Source organism: Macaca fascicularis, chromosome 16, assembly GCF_037993035.2.
Source record: "Macaca fascicularis isolate 582-1 chromosome 16, T2T-MFA8v1.1".
In the NCBI taxonomy this organism is placed as follows: Eukaryota; Metazoa; Chordata; class Mammalia; order Primates; family Cercopithecidae; genus Macaca; species Macaca fascicularis.
The window spans coordinates 8,929,070-8,952,912 of record NC_088390.1 but is presented as its reverse complement, the minus strand read 5'-3'; the positions used below and the strand labels follow the sequence as shown (position 1 = coordinate 8,952,912).

Here is a 23,843-nt window from a genome sequence, read left to right as displayed (position 1 = left end):
ACCTGACCAGTACTCTCTTAGTGTCACGAAAAATAAGGAAAGACTGAGAAACAGACAAAAAGAGAAGGAGTAAACCTGAAAACTAAGCAGTGGACACTGGCTTGAATCCTAAACATTAATCCAAAAACTGGTAAAATCTCAATACAATCTGGAGTTTAGTTTTTTTTTTTCTTAAACCACACACACACACACACACACACACACACACACACCGCTTACTGTCAAACTTCGAAAGAAAAAAATGTAATGAGAAAATATTAAAGACAGAGGAAAATAATACACTTTATCTTCAAAGTAGCAACAATTAAACTGAGAACTCCCTCTTTCAACAGAAACAATGGAAGCCAGAGATGATGAAATGATGTCTTTAAAGTATGAGGGGAAAAAACAAACCTACTAACCTGGAATCATACACCCAGAACTGTCTGATAATTACTTTTTAAAAAAATCTTATAAACTGCAGCGGCCAGGTGTGGTGGCTCATACCTCTAATCCCAGCACTTTGGTAGGCCAGGCGGTGGATCACAAGGTCAGGAGATCGAGACCATCCTGGCTAACACAGTGAAACCCCGTCTCTACTAAAAATACAAAAAAAATAGCGGGGCGTGGTGGCGGGCACCTGTCGTCCCAGCAACTCGGGAGGATGAGGCAGGAGAATGGCGTGAACCCGGTAGGCAGAGCTTGCAGTGAGCTGAGATCGCGCCACTGCACTCCAGCCTGGGTGACAGAGCGAGACTCCATCTCAAAAACAAAACAAAACAAAACAAAACAAAACAAAAAACAAAAAAACTTATAAACTGCTCACAAGGGACACAGTTTAAAGATAACATCACAGAAAGGTTGAAAGCAAAAGGACGAAAAGAATCACACCATGCAAAACCAGACCAAAAAACCTGGTGTTAATACACTAATATCCAAAGATTTAACAGCAGAAGCATTATGGAAAATAAAGAGGAAGATTTCATAAAGATTAAGGAGTCCAACAAAAGGTATTACAGTTATAAAGCTATATACACCAAATAACAATGGGAAATTATATATAAATATAAATATATGTAACTATATATAAATATAAACTATATATAAATATAAATATAAAACAAAAATTGACAGAATTAGATGTCTCCATAACCACAGCGGTCAACATGCCTCTCTCAATAGCTGATAGAACACATAGACAAAAAAAATTAATAGAGATATACAAGATCTGGACAACACAATTAGCAAATTTGTTGTTATTGAAATTGATAGAACATTGTGGTGCGATCTCGGCTCACTGCAACCTCCATCTCCTGGGTTCAAACGATTCTCCTGCCTCAACCTCCCAAGTAGCTGGGACTACAGGCACCCGCCACCACACTTGGTTCATTTTAAAAATTTTTTTTAGTAGAAACGGGGTTTCACCATGTTGGCCAGGCTGGTCTCGAACTCCTGACCTCAGGTGATCCATCCACCTCGGCCTCCTAAAGTGCTGGGATTACAGGCGTGAGCCACCGCGCCCAGACAGAAGATTCTTTAAACCATACTTCACAAAAATCACTGGCCGACCTAAGAATGGATCCCCCATTGGTCAGACACATACCCTGGATACAATCACCATGATCTGTAGGCGAATCCATGGGCCAAGTGATTATAGACTAAAGGGGCTGTGAGCCAGAATGTCTCATCCAGTCCATAAGCTTTTGTAATCCGAGTCATTGAACACTGAGGAAAGGGGCCAGGGTAGGGGACTGAAACTAGAACGCTTACTGGGTCCTGCTGCTGGCAGATGAAGAGAAAGGAGGAGGCTGTCCTTTTCAGCACCCCACCCTCCTCCTCAAGGTGGCCCCTCTTCCGTGTGGTACCTCAGCATGAGCTCAGGAGCTGGCCATAAACTTGAAGACTCTCACCGCCCACTACTCAGAGTGGAATTACTCCTGCCCTAGGGGTGTTGACCTCCTAGTCTTGCCATCCCCGGAATGGGTATATTTCTCCAGCTTTGGAAGGAGATGGGTGTCTCCCTTTGCCACTTCCTGCTTCCTAAAAGGCTGGGCAGGCCTCCGTTAGGGGGACCAAAATCAAGCTGTGCACTGCGGGTCTCAGGGTGTGGGGCCGTAGAAGGGAGAGCTCTCTCGGCCCCCAGTTCCGTCATTCCTTCCTGCACCTGCTGGAACCCCTGTGGCCCCACATTTCCTCCGCTCCCTTTGCCGGATGCGGCGGGAGCACTCAACCTTGGAGTGATCCTGGCCGCCTCACAGTGTCTCCAAGCCTCAGTTCCCTGCCTGTGAAAATGACACGGTGTCTACTTTCCAGGGAGTGTGTAGGGCTTATCAGGGGATGCAATGTGAAAGGGGATGACGCTGCTGAGACTGTAGTCCAGGTAGCCTGCCCAGCCCCAGGGCTCCCTGTGAGTAGAAGCCTTACCGAGAAGGGGGCTCCTCCAGACACAATGGCTTACACCTCTTTGTTCTCCTCAGGCAGCTGGGAGCTTCCTCTAGGGGCCGGAAGGTAGTGGTCTATCACCATCTTCACACCTCTCCCTGAAGTCCCTGGCATCCCAGTCGTGTCTCCACCAGGAGAAAGGGCTCTAAGCAGAGGCAGCACAGTTTTCAGCCCCGGCAGGTCCAGGCACACCCGAGATGCTGTGTGGACCCAGCCTGCCTGGTGCCTGCCCTGGGCCTTCAGACTGCCCCTCCCTCATTGCCACACTGCCACCCACTCCAGCACCGGGAATGTTCACAGCTTCCCTGGGAAAAGGGCTCCCCCGTTTTCTTGAGGAAGAATCCACTTCCTTCTTTCCCCAAGTCTCTGAATCCTTCTCTTTCTTCCCCCAACCCTACCAGTAAAATCAGGGTAAAGGAAATGCGTGCTGGGAGAGGGTGCCATCCCCCATCCCTCTGGAGGCAAAGTGAGGCAGGTGGCAGACTCCGTCCCCAGGCGTGCCAGCTTATTTCTCTCTGTTCTGTGTGTAGGCATGCCTATGTCCTGGCTGGGACCACAGCCCCGGAGACTCTGAGTGTGGGCTCCCTGGAGACATGGCTGTGATCACAGCAGACGCATGTGTCTGCCCCTCTTTGCACAGGGGGAGTGGGAAGGAATGGCGCTTGTTCGAAGGATCTCAGCTATTTCGAGCTCAAAGGTGCAGCGTCTCAGTCATTGCCACCTGCACAGGGCATCACCTGTGAATGTCCGCGTCGAGTGAACTGAGCTATCAGCAGTCACTTTCAGCACTTACTGAGCACGTGTCAGGCGCTGCTCTGTGTGCTTTACGTGCTTATGTTAACTTGTTGGTGCCGCAACCCCATGAGCTAGGCACAATTATGCCCCCTTTTACAGGCAGGGAAACTGAGGCAGAGACAGGTAACTTGTCCAAGGTCACCGAGACAGTAAAAAGGGGAATCCAGGATTTAAGCACAGACAGGTGGGCTCCGGAGTCCCTGCGCTTAACCACTAATCTCTGCTGCTCTGTGGAACCTCTCATGTGGGTGGTGGCTAAGCTGAGGCCGTGAAAAGGATCACACAGATGTCTGAGAAGGATGGCTTCATTTCTAATGGATCGCTGGAGACGCTCTGATGGTTTCAAAATAGAAGCTGTGTTCACACACCCTCAGGAATGGTGGGAGTGGCAGGGGTGGAAAAGTTGGCGGGGGCATAGAGGAGGAGCGGAAGCTGGGGCCGGACTGGGTTGGCGGGACTCCAAGCTGGTCTGCACTGACCACTGCTGAGGGGAGGGCAGTCAGGAAGGAAGCCCTCAGTGAATGGTGAATGTCGCTCCTGGCTCCAGAGTGGACTGAAGGGGGTCCCCCGAGACCTCTGGGGAGGAGGAGGGAGGGAGCGGAGCAGCCCCCACCCCCACACACCCAAGGAAGGGGCCCTTGCAACCAGGGACCAGAGACCTTCTCTGAGCGAAACTGTAGCCAAAAGTCTCTGAGGCCAGAACAGAATCGTTTTGGGGCTGAGAAAGCTGAGGAGGGCTTTGCACACCCAATCTGCAGCCCTTCAGGTTACAGAGGAGGAAACTGAGGCCCAGAGACTGGGAGAGGCCTGCACAGGGTCACACAGAGTGAGAAGCACGTGCCAGGATGAGGGCCCAGCCAGGTGGCTTGGCTTACTTTTGGGGGTGTGTCTCAGTGTGTGTGTGTGTGTGTGTGTGTGTGTGTGAGTGAGTGCGTGTGCGGCCCTGCACATATGTGTGGAGGGCAGGCAATTTGCATAAATAATGAGAAGTTGGAGTCTTTTCGTTTTCGCACTGATCTCCTGGTTGACCCCAGCCATCTTGATTTGTTCCACTTCCTGGTGTGAGTTCATTTGGGAGAAGAAAATGGAGAGGGTGATATACATATCATGCAGATCAAGAGACTCCTAACACCTCCCCAGCTCAGCTCCGCCAGCAAAAGCGTGTCTAAGGAGGAACCTGTGGTATTAGGGGCTGAGGGAGAGGAAGCAGGGGTCCACTTGGTCTCCCTCTCAAGGCAGCCATGAGAACAGGGGAAATGAGAAGAGACCAGGCCCCACCCTTCACGGCAACCCCAAGATGTCTGCCCTCTCACACCATCCCAGAGCTGCCAGTACCAAGGAGTTTGGGAGAGGGGACAGTTGCACCTGCAAAAGAGAAGGAGGAGGTCACAAGGTTTTCTTCACCAACTAAAGGATGGCTTTCGGAAGAGGGAGTGACTGATTTTCTCTGTGTCCTTCCCATTTTGAACCCTGTAAATGTGTGACTAGTCCAAACAAAAATGTACACTTATATTTAAGGAAAGAATGCAGTTGGTCCTTATGCACTGATATGTCGTGATCTTCCAGTAAACAAAGCAAGTTGAAGAGCAGTTTCTATGGCGCTTATGTGTATAAACCATCCCAGGCGATTTACCATGGTTACCAGTGGGTGGGAGGGTAAAGAAATTGGGAATGGGGAGGAGAGAGACTCTCCTGTTTAACTCTTAGGTTCCTACAATGCTTGAGTGTTTTTATAATGGAAATATATTTATGGATTACCTAACTAGTTTTTGTTGTTGTTGTTGTTTGTTTGTTTGAGACGAAGTCTTGCTCTGTTGCCCAGGCTGGAGTGCAATGGCACAATCTTGGCTCACTGAAACCTCCGCCTCCCAGGTTCAAGTGATTATCCTGCCTCAGCCTCCCGAGTAGGTGGGATTACAGGCGCTGGCCACCATGTCCAGCTAATTTTTGTATTTTCAGTAGAGATGGGGTTTCACCACATTGGCCAGGCTGGTCTCGAACTCCTGACCTCAGGTGATCCACCTGCCTCGGCCTCCCAAAGTGCTGGGATTATAGGCATGAGCCACCATGCCTGGCCTACTTGACTAGTTTTTTAAACTTTACAGCTTAACGAAAAAAGAACATTGATGGCATTTAAAATAAAAACTTCCCCACCACCACCAAAAAGAAGAAGAATGGCTGAGAGGGTGACTGGTTGGATATGAAGCATAAATCTGCTTCTTCTATCACACCAATTAGCCCTGATTCTGCATGCACCCTGCCAAATAACACTGATGGAAGTAAAGGATGGAAGATTCCCGAAGTGTGCACTGTTCCTCCCTTTCTACAGCCACAGCAGACAGTACTAGTTGATTACAGATTTCCAGGGCAATGCTGATGCTACTGGTCCAGGCATTACCCTTAGGGAACCACTGGCTTAGAGCATAATGCTGTCCTGCCTGCCCCTGGACCGTGGGCAAGAGCTGGAGGGACTGCACCAGAGGCAGAGGTGCCCTGGAGGTGGGTACTGCCTGTGCCACTACCTTGGCCTTCTTGGACTGAGGTCAAGTGATTCAGGATTCAGGCTGGCTCAGCCTACAGATCTTCCTGGGGTCGGGTGGGAAGTCCTAAGACTGGGGGCTCCTTGGTTGGAGTCTCACCTCCACCAGGGATGTGAGCTTTTAAACTTGACCTATCTGTATAACTGTACCTGACTCATGAGGTGATTGTTTAAACGAAGCAAAATGTGTTTTCCTAACAGCTCTTTTCTGGTTTATTACCTTTCACAGATTTCTAAAAATGGGACCTGCCAACCAGAGAGCCATCTGTGTGGGTGGTGGTGATGAGTTTGGGGTAGAAAAATGAGGAGCTGGCCGGGCGTGGTGGCTCACGCCTATAATCCCAGCACTTTGGGAGGCCAAGGCGGGCGGATCACAAGGTCAGGAGATCAAGACCATCCTGGCTAACACGGTGAAACCCCGTCTCTACTAAAAATACAAAAAAATTAGTCGGGCATGGTGGCGGGCGCCTATAGTCCCAGCTACTCGGGAGACTGAGGCAGGAGAATGGTGTGAATCCGGAATGCGGAGGTTGCAGTGAACCGAGATGGGGCCACTGCACTCCAGCCTGGGCGACAGAGCAAGACTCCATCTCAAAAAAAAAAAAAAAAGAGAAAGAGAGAGAAATGGGAAGTTAAGAATTGGAATGGAATTGAAGTGTTCTAAATGCACGTCAAAGACAATTCAGGTATGTCTGTGAAAAAATCCGAGATGGAGGAACCAGCACTCGTGAGTCAGGGTCATGTGGAGAGAAGAGAGAAAGGAAAAAGCACAAAACTCCACCATATTCCAGGCTGCCCGCTCCAATGGCACGGCTTCGAGGAGGGACGTCGGGATCCTCTGAACTATCCACAGAGGATTTTTGAATAGTTTGCCAAGAGATGTGTGATGTACTCTCCCTTCATCCTCCCACATAATCTTTAGTAAAATCGACTTTGCTTATTAGTATTACATGTAAGTGGATTCCTTAGAAAACAGAAATGACAAATTCTGCTGCCTTCAATGCTGAATAATCCCAGAGCAGCTCCCCTGGTGGGCGGCACTGCAGGCGAGGACACAAGCGACCCTGGGGGCCTCCTGTTCTAAGCAAGTAATTCTTGCCTGACTCCAATACTGTGGTCCTGCAGACCTCCCCAATGCCAGTATCTGGCCCCCCTCACCCATGGCTCAGTCCACAGTGGCAAGAATATTTAATTTTGGTTTAAAGTTCTCAGTGGCTTTGTCATGGACTGGAAAATGGATGAGGATGGAATAGAAGCAGTGGTTCATCTGTAGAGAAAGTAACTTTGTAACCCCAAGGCGAGTTATGTGAACAGACTTCCAAACACCCGGGCTGAGATAGAGGAACCCGAGGAGAGGCCATTGCAGCTATGCCCAGAAGGGTTACCAGGAGTGGGGACCCTCACTTGGCAGAGGAGGGTGGCAGAGGGAGGAGGAGGAGGAGTGGCAATAGATGGTGAGCCTTCTGCTTCTGTATCTTGGGCATTGATCATTCTGGGGGGGTCTTTGCCTCCATTAGCTGACCAGGTCGTCTGAGACCTAGTACAATGAAACCAGGGAACCCTAATTTTTACAGTTCTGATGCTGATGGATCGTTTGCCTTTTGGCAGGGAAACAGGGGGCTGCTCTTGGGAGATTGGCGCAGATGAGAAACCTGGTAAGAGCACAGCCTGGAAAACTCAGATTAAGCAAATCCTAAGAACATGGTCTGGAGAGGAATGACATGGCTGGAATTGGTCAAAGGGGTAGTGCCGCCTTGCCTTGGTGATGGTAGGGACGGTGCACTGGGGGCCGTGGGGGAACTGGGTCCTTCCTATTGTCACCTCCTCCTCCCACTGTCCTTTGTTCCTGGCTGGCTATCAGCAGTGTGCACTCAAAAATGAAAGCACCCTAGCTCTTCTTTGCAAGGGACAGCTCTGGGGGCTCTCTATGGTCACCAAGCTGCCCCCTCCATGGCTACCAGAGCCAATGCAGCTGCAGAAATGGCAGCTGATGATAAGGCAGCAATGCACCCACAAGAAGTGACCTCAGCTTGTGATTTCCGATTCAGTTAAAGTCAAGGCAGATAAGGAGAGGGGCTGCCCAGGGTGGCCACACTGCCCGGGTGCTGCTGAGTCTGGAACCTGCAGGGGCTGAGTTCTTGGTCCTTTATTCTGTCCTAGGCATATTCATTTCCTTCATTCAGTCACCCATTTGCTTCACAAATAAGCCAAGCATTCTCTTAACACTCTTTCACCCTGTGATGGATGGAATAATGAACAACACCCTAGCCCCTGCTCCTTCAGAACTCACTGAGGGAGGGAGGAGGAACAAGGCAGACATGTGAGCTGAGAATATTAATACGAAGATGCGAGATAGAATGTGACTTCAGTCACATGAAGGGGACAGAAAAGAAGCAGCTGTGGGAGGAAGGCATAGCTGTAGAGTAAATGATTTACATTTCTGGACTTTTTTTCCAAATAGCTTCCTCTGCAAAATGAGGGGTCAGCATAGAACCTAGTCAAGCCCCTACAGAAAAAGATCAGTGACTTCACAGCCCCAAAGCTCTTTAGGTTGAGTTAAGTGACAAACTCCAACAGGCTTAATCCAAAAAAGAATGGAATTTATTGGATCATATACAATGAACAGTCCAAGAGTAGATTTAGCACCAGAATTTCAGGCATAGCTGGATCCAGCACTCAAACCATGCTGTCAGTAATCTGTCACTTTCTAGAGCCATTTACCCATTAGGCCCAACGGGATGACAGCACAGGATCTGTGAGTTTTTTGAAGCTCTAGAAATGTGTCAGAGACTCTCCCAAACAGTGTTTGGCTTCAAAATGTGAAAAAAAGAAAGAAAATGACAAAATAGCAAATGTGTCACCATGCAGTTGATCGACTTCCCCCAGAAGCTCTACTGTCCCTGCCCAGCACTGCTGTCTCCTAATTGCCAAGGACAGCAGATGCTTTTTCATTCTCTTCACCTGTGTCCTCTCTGCAATCATTGACATTGTTGACCATCATCTCCTCCTTGGCATTCTGTCTTCTGCCAGCGTCCCTGGCACTCCACTTTCTTCCTGCCTCTTAGGCTTGCTTTTTGTTCTTCTCTGATAAATAACAAATGACAAGGGGTGAGCCAGGAGAAGGGCTGGGAAGCGGTTCCCACAGCCTGGATCGTTAAGAGACTGCAGTACTTCTGGGAGGGGCTGGAGTGAGGGATAAAGCATGAGGTTGGAGTTTAGGGAGGGACCAGGTCAAGCAGGGTCTGGCAAGTCACAATGAGGAGTTTGGTCATTCTCTTTAAAGTAATAAGGAGCCATTGAAGGTTGTAGCAGGACTGTAACATGAAGAAATTTGTGTTTCACTCTTAGAGACCTTTGGTTGTGGGGTGAAGGACCTCAGGCTATTGTGGTGTTTCAGGAGAAAGATCATGGTAGTCAGGTGAAACAGTGACAGCCATAGGGAGGGAAGAAAGTGGAGGATTCATGAGCTATTGACAGGGCTTGGTGCAGTTTAGACGTAACAGGTGAGGGAGAGGGAGGCGTTGATGACACTGAGGTTGCTGATTCTGAGGCGGGAAACAGAGAAGTGAGCTTAGAGGGGGAAATGATGAGCTCGGTTTGTACCTGTTGAGATGGAGGTGCTTGAGGGACACCTGACTGGCCATGTCCAGGAATGGGGGATGGTTGGTGAGTCTGGAGCTTGAGAGAGAGGTCAGGGCTCCCTGCATCAATCCCTCCCCCGTCAACACCAGAGGGAGTCTCTTGGGAGGTGTCCCTCCCGTACCATAAAATTGGTCGCATTTGATCAGAATAAAGGACCTCCAGTGACCGTGGGTGACCACAGATGCTTCTTTAGAAAGCAGTTTCACAGCAGAACGCATTCTGGGAGGAGCTTCGAGGGCCACAAGGAAGGGGAAGGAAGAGGAGGGGACAGAGCTGTGAGACATCGAGCTTTCCTCTGCAGATCTGAAGAGCACAGTCAAGACCACAGACACCCGTGGAGGCCCTCCCAAGACATCTGCTTCTCTGGGACTGGGGGCCTTGCACAGGACTGTAAGGAGTCGGTTGAAGGACTTGGGGAGCCCAGAAGCTACCACTGAGCCAAGGTAAGTGCTGGCTTGGATGGAGCTCGCCAGGCAGGCAGATCTTAGCAGAACAGACAGAAGGGCGGTAAGGAGGGAGCTGGAAGGGGAGCCCTGAGGGGGCTGAAACACCCCTGGCTCTTATTTACCCAGGCTCGGGGCTGCCATGGCCACCTTTCTGAGAAGGGTGACCTCAGACACTGCAGGGTAACTCTGCCAAGTCAAGACTGTTTCATCCCATTTTCACAAGAAGAAAGGACACAGGACCCTGTAAGAAGGATTCTCCTTTCTTCTGGAATCCTGTGCATGCCGTTAATAATAGGACTAATGATTTATGCCCGTGCTGCAGAGTACACTCATTTTCCCATTTGATTCTCACCAGCAGTTACAGGTTGAGTGGATAAGTGTTTTAGTGCCATTTTATAGGACAGAAGACTGAGGCATGGGGAAATGAAGCAATCTGCCAAAGATTGCAGAATGGGGTAGCAAGGAGCAAGACTCAATGTGAAACATCTGGGTCTCAGTCCGTGCCCTTTCTGGGACATCATCCGTCCATCACTTTCCTGGGGAATTTGGTGAAAGTCATGCCGGTCTGGCCGATTCTCTCCCTACACACGAATCGGGTATCTTCTATGTGTGCCAGCATCTGACCGAGGCCTGGTCTCTGTCCTTGAGGAGCTGACTGCCTGCAAAGAGGGTCTGAACACAGCTGCGAGTGACCAACCCAGAAAGTAATACCTGCCAGGGTCCTCAGCGAGCCAGGCAGTGTGTGGTGGGTGCAGGATGAAAGAGAGAGACTGCAGGGTATGGGCTCAGGGAGGTTCCCATGGAAGGTGGCTCCTGGCTGAGGCTCAAGGGAGGATCTGGTGTGCAAAGAGGTGGCAAGAGGCACCCCAGCAATGGGGAGCAAAGTGTGCAAACCCCCAGAGGCAGGAAAGCAGGTGGGAAAGTCAGGTGTTGGGGGGGAGCACAGCTAGAAGTGGTGTGTGTCTGCTACTGGGGGGTGTACAGAGCACTCACGGGTCGGTCCTTTGTTGTTGTTGTTGTTGTTGTTGTTGTCGTCGAGACAGAGTCTCACTCTGTCGCCCAGGCTGGAGTACAGTGGCGCGATCTCAGCTCACTGCAACCTCCATCTCCTGGGTTCAAGCGATTCTCCTACCTCAGCCTCCCGAGTAGCTGGGACTACAGGCGCGCACCACCACACCTGGCTAATTTTTTGTGTTTTCAGTAGTAATTTTTTGTATTTTCACCGTGTTAGCCAGGATGGTCTTGATCTCCTGACTTTGTGATCCGCCCACCTCGGCCTCCCAAAGTGCTGGTATTACAGGCACGAGCCACCGTGCCCGGCACGGTCCATTTATTTATTTAGCTCTAAGTGGTTTTCAAATATCATCTCATTTAGTCTCATGACAAGCCTGTGAGGTAGGCATTGTTGTCAAGTCCCCTTTAAGATAGGGAAACTGAGGCACGGAGGTTTTAAGCAAGCAGCTCAAGTTGCCCTATGGACAGGATTGGAATGCCACCTGCCTGGCCACCATGCCCCGCTGCCTCCCATTAGAACCTGCTGTGGGCCCTCTACTGTCTCCACGCAAGTGCTTCAGCTGACATGGTGGCTGCAGATGCCAAGCTGCAGTCGTCGCCCTCTGCTCCCTGTTGCATTCGGGCCCCATCAGATCCCGTCAAGCTTCCCTGCCCCTGGGAACAATGCTCCCCCACCCCACCCCACCGGCTCTTTCATATCCAGGTGTTTCCTTCCGGTCAGAAGCAGACACAGCTGAGGAAACAGGCCTGTCCCTGTCCACAGGGGCCAGCCCGGGCAGCAGGACCCTCACCTCCCGGTCACTTGGGAATCTGAAAAGTAGACCTCATGGGGGCAAGGGCTAAAGGTTGAGGGGCCCCCTCAGGACCCAGAGCTCTGTCTTCTCACTCCCTTACTCCCTCACTGCCAGCTCACTCACCACACGCTCTGATCCAAAACAAAAACCAAAAATACAGCTATGGTGTCTGGTAAGCCTGAGCTGCCCCTGAAACCCTGAGGGCATGAGGCAGCTGTGGTGGGAGAAGAGGGGAGGCAACAGAGGCAGGTCACCCAGGCTCTGCAGGTCCCCTGTCTCTGTGCCACAGGAGCGGCTGGAGGACAGGAGGCAGAGTGTGGCCCTGGGAAGCTCCGCGTCTTGTCTGCCCGGGCTTTATTCCTGCAGGTACAGGGAGGCCTAGGTGGTGGGTTCTTCTGTCTGAACAGCTTGTCCCAGGAGCCAGCAATGAGGGGCTGGGGGGATGGGGGGACAAGGGACTATCAGATCTGGAATCTTCATGACAGAAACACTGAACCTGAGCCAGGCTTCCTCGGATCCTCCTCCAAGCCCCCTTACTTCAGTATTCTCTTCTATCCAGGAGGTCACCCCCACTTTATCTCACACCAATGACAGGGAGCAGCACCTATGAACAGGTGGCCCCCATTCGCTTCTTTCTGCCGTGTCCATAGAATGCTTCTATGGTTCTGTGGTCGGTCCTTGGGCTTGTTGTACCCCAAGGGAGTGATGAGCTGTGTGTGTGCACCTGGCTTGCGACTCATTCAATGCTGATATTCTGTGTTTAAGGAAGAATGGTCTCTGAATCCCAATTCACTCATCCCTTTGTTCGTTCATTCATTCTTTGTCTCCGATCTCATCCCTCTGCCAAGAACTGTGAAGGGGAGGGGCGCGGTGGCTCACGCCTGTAATCCCAGCACTTTGGGGGGCCAAGGCAGGTGGATCATGAGGTCAGGAGATTGAGACCATCCTGGCCAACATGGTGAAACCCCGTCTCTACTAAAAATACAAAAAATTAGCTAGGCGTGGTGGCAGCTGCCTGTAGTCCCAGCTACTTGGGAGGCTGAGGCAGGAGAATCACCTGAACCCGAGAGGTGGAGGTTGCAGCGAGCCAAGATTGTGCCACTGCACTCAGCCTGGTGACAGAGTGAGACTCTGTCACAAAAACAAACAAACAAAGAGTGAAGGGCCTGGGTTACAAGCTAGAAGGATCTGTTAGTTATAAGTTAACTTAGAACTAACAAGTTAGCCCACCACCGTTTCATGGTCACCAGCAGAAGACATGAGACTCCAGAGTTAAAGACAAAGAACTCTATTACTCACAGCACAACTAGCAGCATGAGCGTCGTGACAGTAGGTCCTGCCTGCCCCCAAGTCCCAGGGCCGCCGCAAGGAGCCCAACCCAAGTGGACTCTGTGCATCACAGCCCAGGAACCCTGAGCCTAGGAAACCCCAAATTTTCACGACGAGCTGCAAACAAACCTGCCCAACTTTTACCCTGAAAGGAGCCATTATCTCTATTCTATTGACAGCAAATTAATCTGCCTTCTGTCCTAGAACGGACAGTATCTTCCAAGGCCGTTTGCTGTACAAACGTATTTGAAAAGATGATACAGAAGAATGCTCACCAGGCATGCACAAACAGAAACCTATGGAGAATTGTCTCCCAACATCTTCGTAGTGTCCCCCACTCATTGCGCCCCAACCATGCTGTCCCTTAAAAACACTGGGCACCCTCGCAACTCAGGACTTGGCTATTCTCTTTGCTTAGAGCGTTCTTCCTGCAGATACCGCATGGCTTGCTGTCGGGCCTTTTTCAGGTTCCCACTCAAATGGCACCTCCTCAGGAGATCTCCCTGATCATCCTTTTAAAAACCAGCTGGGTGCGGTGGCTCACATCTGTAATCCCAGCACTTTGGGAGACCGAGGCGGGAGGATCACGAGGTCAGGAGATGGAGACTATTCTGGCCAACATGGTGAAACCCAATCTCTACTAAAATACAAAAGATTAGCTGGGCGTGGTGGTGTGCGCCTGTAGTCCCAGCTACTCAGGAGGCTGAGGCAGGAGAATGGCTTGAACCTGGGAGGTGGAGGTTGCGGTGAGCCGAGATCGTGCCACTGCACTCCAGCCTGGGGGATAGAGCGAGACTGTGTCTCAAAAACAAACAAACAAACAAAAAACAAAACACATACAGACTTGGGGATTGGGGGAAATAAGGAGATGCTGGTCAAAGGGTATGAAGTTTCCATTAGATGGGAGGAATACGGTTTCTGAGATTCATTGCACAGCAGGGTGACTATAGTTAATAGTGGTGTATTATATACTTCACAACTGCTAAGAGAATAAATATTTCAAATGTTTTCACCAGGAAAAGGATAAGTATTCAATGGATATGTTAATTAGCCTTATTTCATCACTCCACTTTATATATGTCTATCATAATATCACTTTGTACTTCATAAATATATGCAATTATAATCTATCAATTGACAATCAAATTTAAAAGTTTATATTTAAATCTATATTTAAATATCTATATATCCAAATATCCATATGTAGACACTGCACACTCCTCCCCAACTCTAGAACCCCCCCTTCCCAAGGTTATTCTTATACCACTATCTTTATCTAATATACGATTTAATTATTTGGTCGATTTTCTGTTCCCTACACACCCACTAGAGTGCAAACTTTCCGAGAGCAGGCATTTTGTGTATTTTAACTTATTGTCACATCCCCAGGACCTGGAACAGTGTCTGACACATAGGAGGTGCTCAGGAACTATGGAATAAGTGAAATAATGAGTGAATGCTGTGGGCAGTGTAAGTGAGAGGCCACGGCGGGGGTGACCACAGGGCGTCTCCCAGGTTGTTGGGATTTGTCCCTTGGTCACTTTCCTGCTGCCTATTTTGGCTGCCAGGAGTCTTGCTGACTGTGGGTGGAGGCTGGTGTATTGCTCTCCTGTAATGTCTTATTCTTGCGCTAAGGCGGGAGGGAGAGGAATTTTTAGATGAGCCCTAACATGCTCATCTAAAACATGTTCATGACATGTTTGGTTGGTCAGTACCTTGCACATTGCCCTTGTGGCACAAAAGCAGCAGTCAAACATTGCAGCCTCAGCTGTCCATGATAGGGCCCGAGAAAGATCGGCCACCCCCAGGTGACAGAGGTAGGTGACAGGTCAATGTGGCACAATGTCCTTCTCACCATTGTGTCTGTCTCCATGCTTCCTATGGGACTGCTGTCTTCTCTGCAGTATTCTGAGCATCAAACTAATCTCTGTTTCCTGTGTCGTTTATTGTAGCAACCATACCCAACAGACGTGTTTCTGTCGTCTAGCCCAAGGGTAGCTTTGGGACAGTGTCCCTGCCTTGTCTTCATATGAGTGCCTGACATTCATTCATTTATTCAAGCATATTTATCAAGGGCCTTCCATGTGGTATAAACAGTGTCAGGTAATGGGGACTCAACAGTGAGCAAAATGGAGCCCCTGCCCACGGGGAGCTTATATTTTAGTGGCGGCAGCCAGATGATAAACAAATGCAATAGCGTAGTCCCCTTACCTGCAGGGGACACACTCCAAGACCCCCCAGGGGATGCCTCAGACGTCCAGCAGTACTGAACTTGGCTGCTGTCAATCAGAACACATTTCTGCTCAGGTCTTGCACCCACACATTTAATACCCTTTCTATCTTAATGAAGCACTGTGGCCACAACTTTGCAGTTTCAGATGAGACAGCAAAACTAGCAAAAAGGTCTTTTTCCTTCACAATTTCATGGCTAGAAGATTTGTCCTTACCACAGATCTTAGCTACTTCAACATACAATTTTTTTCTTTCCTTGTTAAGATGAGAACTTTTGCCTTTTCACTTCAAGGGAGCACTTTACAGCTTCTCCTTGGATGATTGACGGCAGGCAGGTTCAGTACTATCGGAGGTCTTAGGCATCCCCTTGGCATATCTGAATTGCCAGCCTCACTTCTCTTGCACCTTGGGGCCATGAGTAAGTAAAATAAGGGTGACTTGAACACAAGCACTGCGACACCACCACAGTTCATCTGATAACCATGATGGCTTACAGTCAGGTAGCACACACCGTGTACACCTACTGAACAAAAGGACGCTTCACATTCCGGGCGGGACAGACCAGAACGGTGAGAGGTTTCATCATGCTCCTCAGAACAGTGTGCAATTTAAAATTTAGGAATCATTTCTTTCTAGAAGTTTTCATTTAGTATTTTTGGACCACAGTTGACCTTGAGCAACTGAAATTGCAGAAAGTGAAGCTGCAGATAAGGGAGGATTACTGTACAGGGCATCGGGTGCTAGGGAGAAGTACAGAGATGCACTGTGTTTGTTGAAAGACATCTATGGGCACTGTGTGGCAACCCTAATGCCCAGCCCATTTCAGAAATTCTGCAATTAACTTTTCTTTTTGTGAACTGCAACTTGAACCACAATATAGAACATGGATTGCCAACATGTCTGCTTTTTTTTTTGAGACAGAGTCTCGCTCTGTCACCCAGGCTGGAGTACAGTGTGGCACAATCTTGGCTCACTGCAACCTCTGCCTCCCAGATTCGAGCAATTCTCCTGCTTCAGCCTCCTGAGTAGCTGGGACCACAGGTGCACGCCACCACACCCGTCTAATTTTTGTATTTTTAGTAGAGACGGGGTTTCACCACGTTGGCCAGTCTGGTCTTGAACTCCTGATCTCGTGATCCACCTGCCTTGGCCTCCCAAAGTGCTGGGATTATAGGTGTGAGCCACCATGCCTGGCTCATGTCTGCTTTTAAGAGCCCAATAGGTAGCATAAATGGTGATGTGGACAGGCTGATAGTGCTGGTGTGGTGTGCCTAGCACTGCCCCCGGCTTCAGTGTCCCCATTGTGAACTCAGCAGGGACACTGAGATCCTGGGGAGCACATGGCCCTTCTACAGGGAAGCTGCATGGCAACTCCAGCTAACTGTTGCCACACAGGATCGTGGGTTTGGTGTCGCTAGATCTTCCAGTTACTCCTTTTAAATAAAAGCTGGAAATCTTGATTTTTAGATGAAATACGACTTTTAAATGTTGGCCACAGATTCAAATTTCCAAAAACGGTGGCATCTCCTGGGGAAGGAAACCGATGGGCCAGAGCAGCGGTCCCCAACCTTTTTGACACCAGGAACCAGTTTCATGGAAGACAATTTTTCCACGGACGGGGTTTGGGGGTGGGGAGGGGTTGGCTGGGTGGGGAAGGGGGCTGGGGCTGGGGATGGATTCAGGATGAAACTGCTCCACCTCAGGTCATCAGGTATTAGATTCTCTTAAGAAACGGGCAGCCTGGATCCCTCGAATGCACAGTTCACAATAGGGTTCAAGCTCCTATGAGAAGCTTATGCCCCTGCCGCCACCCCACCGCTAATCTGACAGGAGGTGGAACTCAGGCGGTCCTCGTGGCCCACCAGCCACTCACCTGCTGCTGTGTCCCTAGTTCCTAACAGCCCATGGATCAGCGCAGGTCCGCAGCCTGGGGTTTGGGGGACCCTTGGGCCAGAGGATAGCTAAGAAGGAGCCTGGCCTTTCACTGCATAGCTATCTGTGCCTTTTAGAGTTTTGCCATATGCATGGTTTTTTATGTGAAAAGTGAATTTTAAAAATATACTAGACAGAGCACAGTCTCTGAGAGTCTCTTACATGAGTCTGCGAAATGGGTAGTCTTCTTAAGCACTGTATTAGTCAGGTCACTCCAGAGGAACACAACAAATAGGATAGAGAGAGAGAGATTGGGAGGTGGGTAGGGGGTGGATAGAAAACAAAAGGATGTATTAGCAGGGATTGGCTCCTGTGATTGTGGCTGCTGAGAAGTCCCTCATCTGTGGTCTGTAAGCTATAGAGGCCCGGGAAAGCCCGTGGTGTGATTCCAGTCTGAGTCCAAAGGCCGAGAACCAGGGAAGACGATGGCGTCAGTCTCCACCCAAGTCCGAAGACCGGAGAATGAGGAGCGCTGATTTTTGTCCAGGGGCAGGATGGAGGTCCCAGTTGAAGCACAGAGAGCACATCAGGCCCTTCCTCCTCCCTCTTGTCTGTTTCAGGCCCTCAGCAGATCACGTGATGCCCACCCACATGGCTGAGGGCAGATATTGACTCACTCCCTCCATTCAGATGCTCATCTTTCCTGGAAACACCCTCACGGACGCCTCCAGAAATAATGCTTCCCCGGCCATCTGGGTTTCCCTTGGTCTGGTCAAGTTGACACCTAAAATAAACCATCACAAGCATGCTGCGTGCATGGGGCGGTGAGACAGTTTCAGTGTGCTAATGGTGGGCCGTGGGTGTGTGAGGTCTGTTCCAGGGGTCTTGGGCAAGTTCAGCCACCCTGCGGTCATTACGAGGTGGCAGACTGGTAGACCATGCAGCCCCAAGGGGCAAGGACTGTGTCTCATTCATTCATCTCTAACCTCTCAGGTCTTGTGCGATTTCTGCCCCATGGATTATGTTCTGAAGAGGCTCTTTGATTTACTCAGCAACCTCAGCCACCCAAAACACTGCCAGGAACTCAGAAGACAGCCAGAGGGCCTTCTGAGCAAATAGAAGTTGCAAGTCCATGCATGGAAGTTTGATGCTCTTTTCATTGATCAGTTCTCAGGCTTTGTTTCTTCATTTTACATACAAGACAATTGCATGTGCTTATCCAGCTTCCCAGCCTTCAGCAAATTGGCAGTTGGGTGGAGGAGCAGACACAGCCCAGGCAGGGCTGCAGCCAACACAGAAGGCACTTTGTTCAAATCAGAAAGAGGCACCCCTCTGAGCAGACAAATTACAGCAAGTTCCTCTTTGGATGGATGAATTGCAAAACCTCACCCTCCCTGCCCGGGTAAATTACAAAAAGGCCAGCAGAGCAGTGGGCTGGACTGCAGCCTCCACTCACCCACTAAGTGCAGGACACAGTCGGTGCTGCTGAAATGAGGAATCACACATGAGAAGTCAAACAGTAACAGCCACTCAGTGTAGGGTAAGGTTGTCCTCACCTACTGATAGCTCCTGCCATCGTCACCGTTTTATGGCACGGTGCATGCAATCAGCTTCCATCAAGACTCATTGAGAAAACAGCCAGGCGCCGTGGCTCACACCTGCCTCTAATCCCAGCACTTTGGGAGGCCAAGGCGGGTGGATCACCTGAGGTCAGGAGTTCAAGACCAGCCTGGTTAACATGGCGAAACCCTGTCTCTCCTAAAAATGCAAAAATTAGCTGGGTGTGGTGGCAGGTGCCTGTAATTGCTAGCCTCAAGGAGGCCGAGGCAAGAGAATCGCTTGAACCCAGGAGGCGGAGGTTGCAGTGAGCCGAAATCACGCCACTGCACTCCAGCCTGGGCGACAAGAGGGAAACTCCATCTCAAACCAAACCAAACCAAACCAGATTAATTGAGAAATTAATTAATTAATCATTCAGAGGCATGGTTTGGTGCTTGAAAGGGCAAGCTTTATTTCCTAAAAAATTCTTCTCATTCCTGAAGCAAAGACACATGAGATGTTGATGCATTTTGAGAATGAGCTGCTTCTATTTCCATTTCCTGTCTACGTGCAAGCTTGTCCCTTGGGGGCTCTTCCCCTACACTGGTGTGGCCAGCAGCCCCAAAGGACAGGAAATCGACCACAAAGGTCCCCTGGGGGAGGAGCAAGGAAGCAGCACCTGCACAAATATATAGAAAACGCTGAATAAATGTTTGATGAGTGAATGTGTGAGTGACTGAAGGAATGAATAAATGATCAGGGAGGCTTTCTGACAGTTACTGGTAGAGTTTCTTAGAATTTTACTTTCCTTTTTAAATTTTATTTTATTTTATTTGAGACAGAGTTTCACTCTTGTTGCCCAGGCTGGTATGCAGTGGTGCGATCACGGCTCACTGTAAGCTCCGCCTCCCAGATTCAAGCGATTCTCCTGCCTCAGCCTCCCGAGTAGCTGGGATTACAGGCACCTGCCACCATGCCCAGCTAATTTTTTTGTATTTTTAGTAGAGACGGGGTTTCACTATATTAGCCGGGATGGTGTCAATCTCCTGATCTTGTGATATGCCTGCCTCAGCCTCCCAAAGTGGAATTTTAGTTTCAATTAAAAATCAGCCCAGAAGCACTCTCCATTTGCCACAAAAACTCCTGGGATCTTACACTTTTCTCTTAGTCTTTATCTGTGAGATTTCTTTTCTTTCAAGGCTGCCCCACATTCATTATTAACCCACGCCACCCCAGACAGAAGTTTGCGTTCATTTTATTTCACTAAGACAGAGGGGGGCTCTGTGAGGTTTAGAGAGGGGAAAGGAGGGCATGTGGAGGTCACAGGAAGTGGCCACAACCCCATGACCCAGGTTGAGATCTGGGCTCTAGCCCTGGTTCTATCCTTCACTGGCCATGTGGCTTTCAGCAGTAGTCTTCACTTTCATTCGTTCATCAAATATTCATCTAAAATAGGTATTCATTGTCCACTGAGTGGGTGCTGCCCTAGGTGCTGGACATGCTGCAGTGAACAAGACACGCCCCATCCCAGTATTTGTGGAGTTCACATTCTAATTACTAGCCAAGAAAACTAAGCCTGACAGCAAAATTTTCCATACTGATAAATGCTATGAATAAAACAGAGTGTGCTGCAGTGTGACAGGGAGGGCTATTTTGGACAGGATGGTCAGGAAAGGCCTCTGAGGAGGTGACATTGACAATGAGACCTGAATGTTGACGGGGAGCCAGCTGTGGGGAAAGCTGGGGGAAGGGTGCTTCAGGCAGGGGCGTGCAAAGGTCCTGAGGTAGGACCAACTTTGGCGGGACGAGATGCAGCTGGAGAGGTGCGCTGGGGCCCGATCAGGTGAGCTTGTCAGCAGCGTGGAGTTCACTAGGAGATCGAGGAGAAGCCATTGGAGATCTTGAATCAGAAAATAGATTATAAGGGGAAAGAACGGAAGCTGGGAGACCCTGTAGGGGTACTGCCATGATCCATACGAGAGATGATGGTGGCTTGGACCTGGTGGGGCAATTCAGGTGGAGGTTATAATGATCATTCTCCACATCCACACAGGTCACACAGGGGGACCTGGGAACCCCAGCCTCCTGCACCCCGTCTGGAAAGCTCCTCGTGGCTTCCCTCCGCCACTGGATGTGGGGTCAGGACCTGAATCTACCTCATGCCCACCTGCCTGTCTACCCCACGCAGTGGCTCTGCTCACACTGTCTTGTCATTTTCAGCTCCTCCCCCTTAGACTGGAAAAGACTCAAACTCAGCTAGAGTCTCATTTTCATGAAATAAAATTTCAGGAAGTTGGAGTTTTCATGTTTGAATTTTCATCATTCACTCCAATTTCGATGCCTACTTTTATTCACAAAAACAGGCCAGGGAGCATTTTTCAGACAGCATGGCACGGATGGTTGACACGTTCCTCTCTGTACTGGGGTTTCGGGTCCCTGATCTCCAGGCCCAGCCCTTTAGCTACAGGGTGTTGTTCAATAGTCTGACATTCTACCTGGCGCTTTTGGGTGTGTGATCTCACAAAGGAGGTGACTGAGGCTCAGAGAGGCCAAGAAAAAATGAGCCACACAGGCTAATGGCGGGGGAGCCCGACTCGAACCCAATTCTTCAGACTCCAGTCAGTCACGTCCACAGCACAGCATGAATCAGCTTCTTAGAGCAGCCGTCCCTGAAGCTCAGGGAGGGAAAAAGGGGGATTATTTTAATAACTTTATTGTTGTTGTTGTTGTTATTTTAAAAGTTAAACCCACAGCACAATGTTCTTAAATTGACCGGTGGGCTCCCAAATGTTCATGTTATTACGACATTCCTGAACATAATATGTTAGCTCTCTTCTTTTGTGTGTGCCATCTGTCATACAAAAATAAGGTCAAATGTACTTAATATTAAGAAATCAGAAAATGTAGAAATGTATTAAAATAAAAATTACCTGCGACCCCACTGTTTATGGGTAAGTAAGTCACCTTTTTTGTAGTTTAGTGTGTATCATTAAGAGGTAAGAGACTGACACACACACAAGTACAGTTAAAACTAGGGGAAATCGGAATAAAATGTATCGACATCAATATCCTGGGTTTTTTTTTGTTTGTTTGTTTTTGAGACGGAGTTTCACTCTTTGACCCGGGCTGGAATGCAGTGGTAAGATCTCAGCTCACTGCAAACTCCATCTCCCGGGTTCAAGCAATTCTCCTGCCTCAGCCTCCCAAGTAGCTGGGATGACAGGCACCCACCACCATGCCTGGCTAATTTTTGTATTTTTAGTAGAGATGTGGTTTCACCATGTTGGCCAGCCTGGTCTCGAACTCTTGACCTCAAGTGATCCACCTGCCTTAGCCTCCCAAAGTGTTGGGATTATAGGCGTGAGCCACTGCGCCCAACCAGTGTCTTGGTTTTGATACAGTAACATCATTTTGCAAGATGTGGTCACTGGGGGGAAACTGGGTAAAGGGTACCCAGGAACTCTGTATTATTTCTTGCCACTGGATGGGAATGTACAGTTATCTCAAAATTAAACGTTTGCTTTAAAAAAGAGATAAAGATTCCTTTATCTGACACTGACCTATTTTCTGACCCTGTAGTTTTTGTTTTTTTCTTCTTTTCTAGAATGTCATATAAATAGAACCATACGGCACACAAGCTTTAGAGCCTGGCTACCTTTACTCAGCATAATGTCTCTAAGATTCACGCACGTCGTTGCACGTAGTTCTCTTTTTAATGCCGAGTGTTTCGCTGTGTGGGTGTATCACAGTTTGCTCATCCACCCACCCACTGAAGGCATTTGTGTTGTTTCCAGTTTGGGGCCATTCTGAATAGAGCTGCTCTATATATCCACGAGCAGGTGTTCGTGTGGAACACAAGTTTTTATTCCTCTGGAGGAAATAGCTAGGGATTACAGGATCATGCAGTAAGTGATGCGCAACCTTATGAGAAATGGACAAACTGTTTTCCAGAATGGCTGTGCCATTTTGCATTCTCACCAGTAACGTCTGAGAATTCCAGTTCCTCCTGACGGGTTGATGGGTGCAGCAAACCACCATGGCACGTGTATACCTATGTAACAAACCTGCACGTTCTGCATGTGTATCCCCGAACTTAAAGTATAATTTTTTTAAAAAAAAGAGACAGAATTTCAGTTCCTCCGTGTGCTCTCCAGCACTTTCTATTGCTCATTTTAAAATCTGAGTCATTCTAATAGGCATATAGTGAGACCTCGTGGTTTTTACCTGCCTTTCCCAAACTGCTGATAGCATTGAGCATTTTTTCATGTGTTTATTTGCCATCCACATAGTTTTTTTAGTAAAGTATTTATTTAGATCTTTTGCCCATTTGGGGATTATTATTTGTTTTCTTACTGTTGAGTTTTGAGAGTTATTTATTTATCCTACATATATATATATTTTTTTGTCAGACGTGATTTGCAAATATTTTCTCTAGGTCTATACTTTGTTTCTTTATTTTATTTTATTTTATTATTTTATTTTATTGTTGTTGTTTGTTTTGTTTTGTTTCTGAGATGGAGTCTCGCTCTGTCACCCAGGCTGGAGTGCAGTGGCACAATCTCAGCTCATTGCAACCTCTGCTGCCCAGGTTCAAGTGATTCTCCTGCCTCAGCCTTCTGAGTAACTGGGATTACAGGCGTGCACCACCACACCCAACTAATTTTTGTATTTTTAGTAGAGATGGGGTTTCAATATATTGGCCAGGCTGGTCTCGAACTCCTGACCTCAGGTGATCCACCCACCTTGGCCTCCCAAAATGTTGGGATTACAGGTGTGAGCCACTGTGCCCGGCCTGTTTTTTCATTTTGTTGAAGGCATCTGTCACAAAACCGAAGTTTTAAATTTCGATGAAGTCTAATTTGTCATTTTTTTCTTTTATGGATCATGTTTTGGTATTGTATCTAAAAACTTTTTCCTTAACATGAGGTTACAAGGATTTTTTCCTATGCTTTCTTCTAAAAGTTTACTGTTTTGAATTTTACATTCAAATCTATGTCCACTTTTAGTTCATTTTTGTGTAAGGTCTGAGGTTTATGTCAAGGTTTTGCTTCTTGTTTTGCATATTAATGATCAATTGTTTCATCACCATTTGTTGAAAAGATTCCTTTCTCCATTGACTTGCCTTTACAACTTTGTCAAAAATCAATTAACCATATCTGTGTGGTCCTGCTTCTGAACTCTTTGTTCTGTTCCATTGATTCATGTGTCTAGCCCTTCACA

The 23,843-nt window shown here is 48.6% G+C and overlaps 1 protein-coding gene across 8 annotated transcripts in view; it reads left to right on the top strand.

Moving 5' to 3' along the window:
• Positions 1-9,694: 9,694 nt before the first annotated feature.
• The window catches only part of PIK3R6 (phosphoinositide-3-kinase regulatory subunit 6), a 67,639-nt gene continuing 53,490 nt past the window's right edge, over positions 9,695-23,843 (top strand). For all 8 annotated transcript variants that reach the window (XM_074018569.1, XM_045375335.3, XM_074018574.1 and 5 more), the window contains exon 1: positions 9,695-9,840. The gene's annotated coding sequence lies outside the window, so the exon portion shown is untranslated. The remainder of the gene's footprint in view (positions 9,841-23,843) is intronic.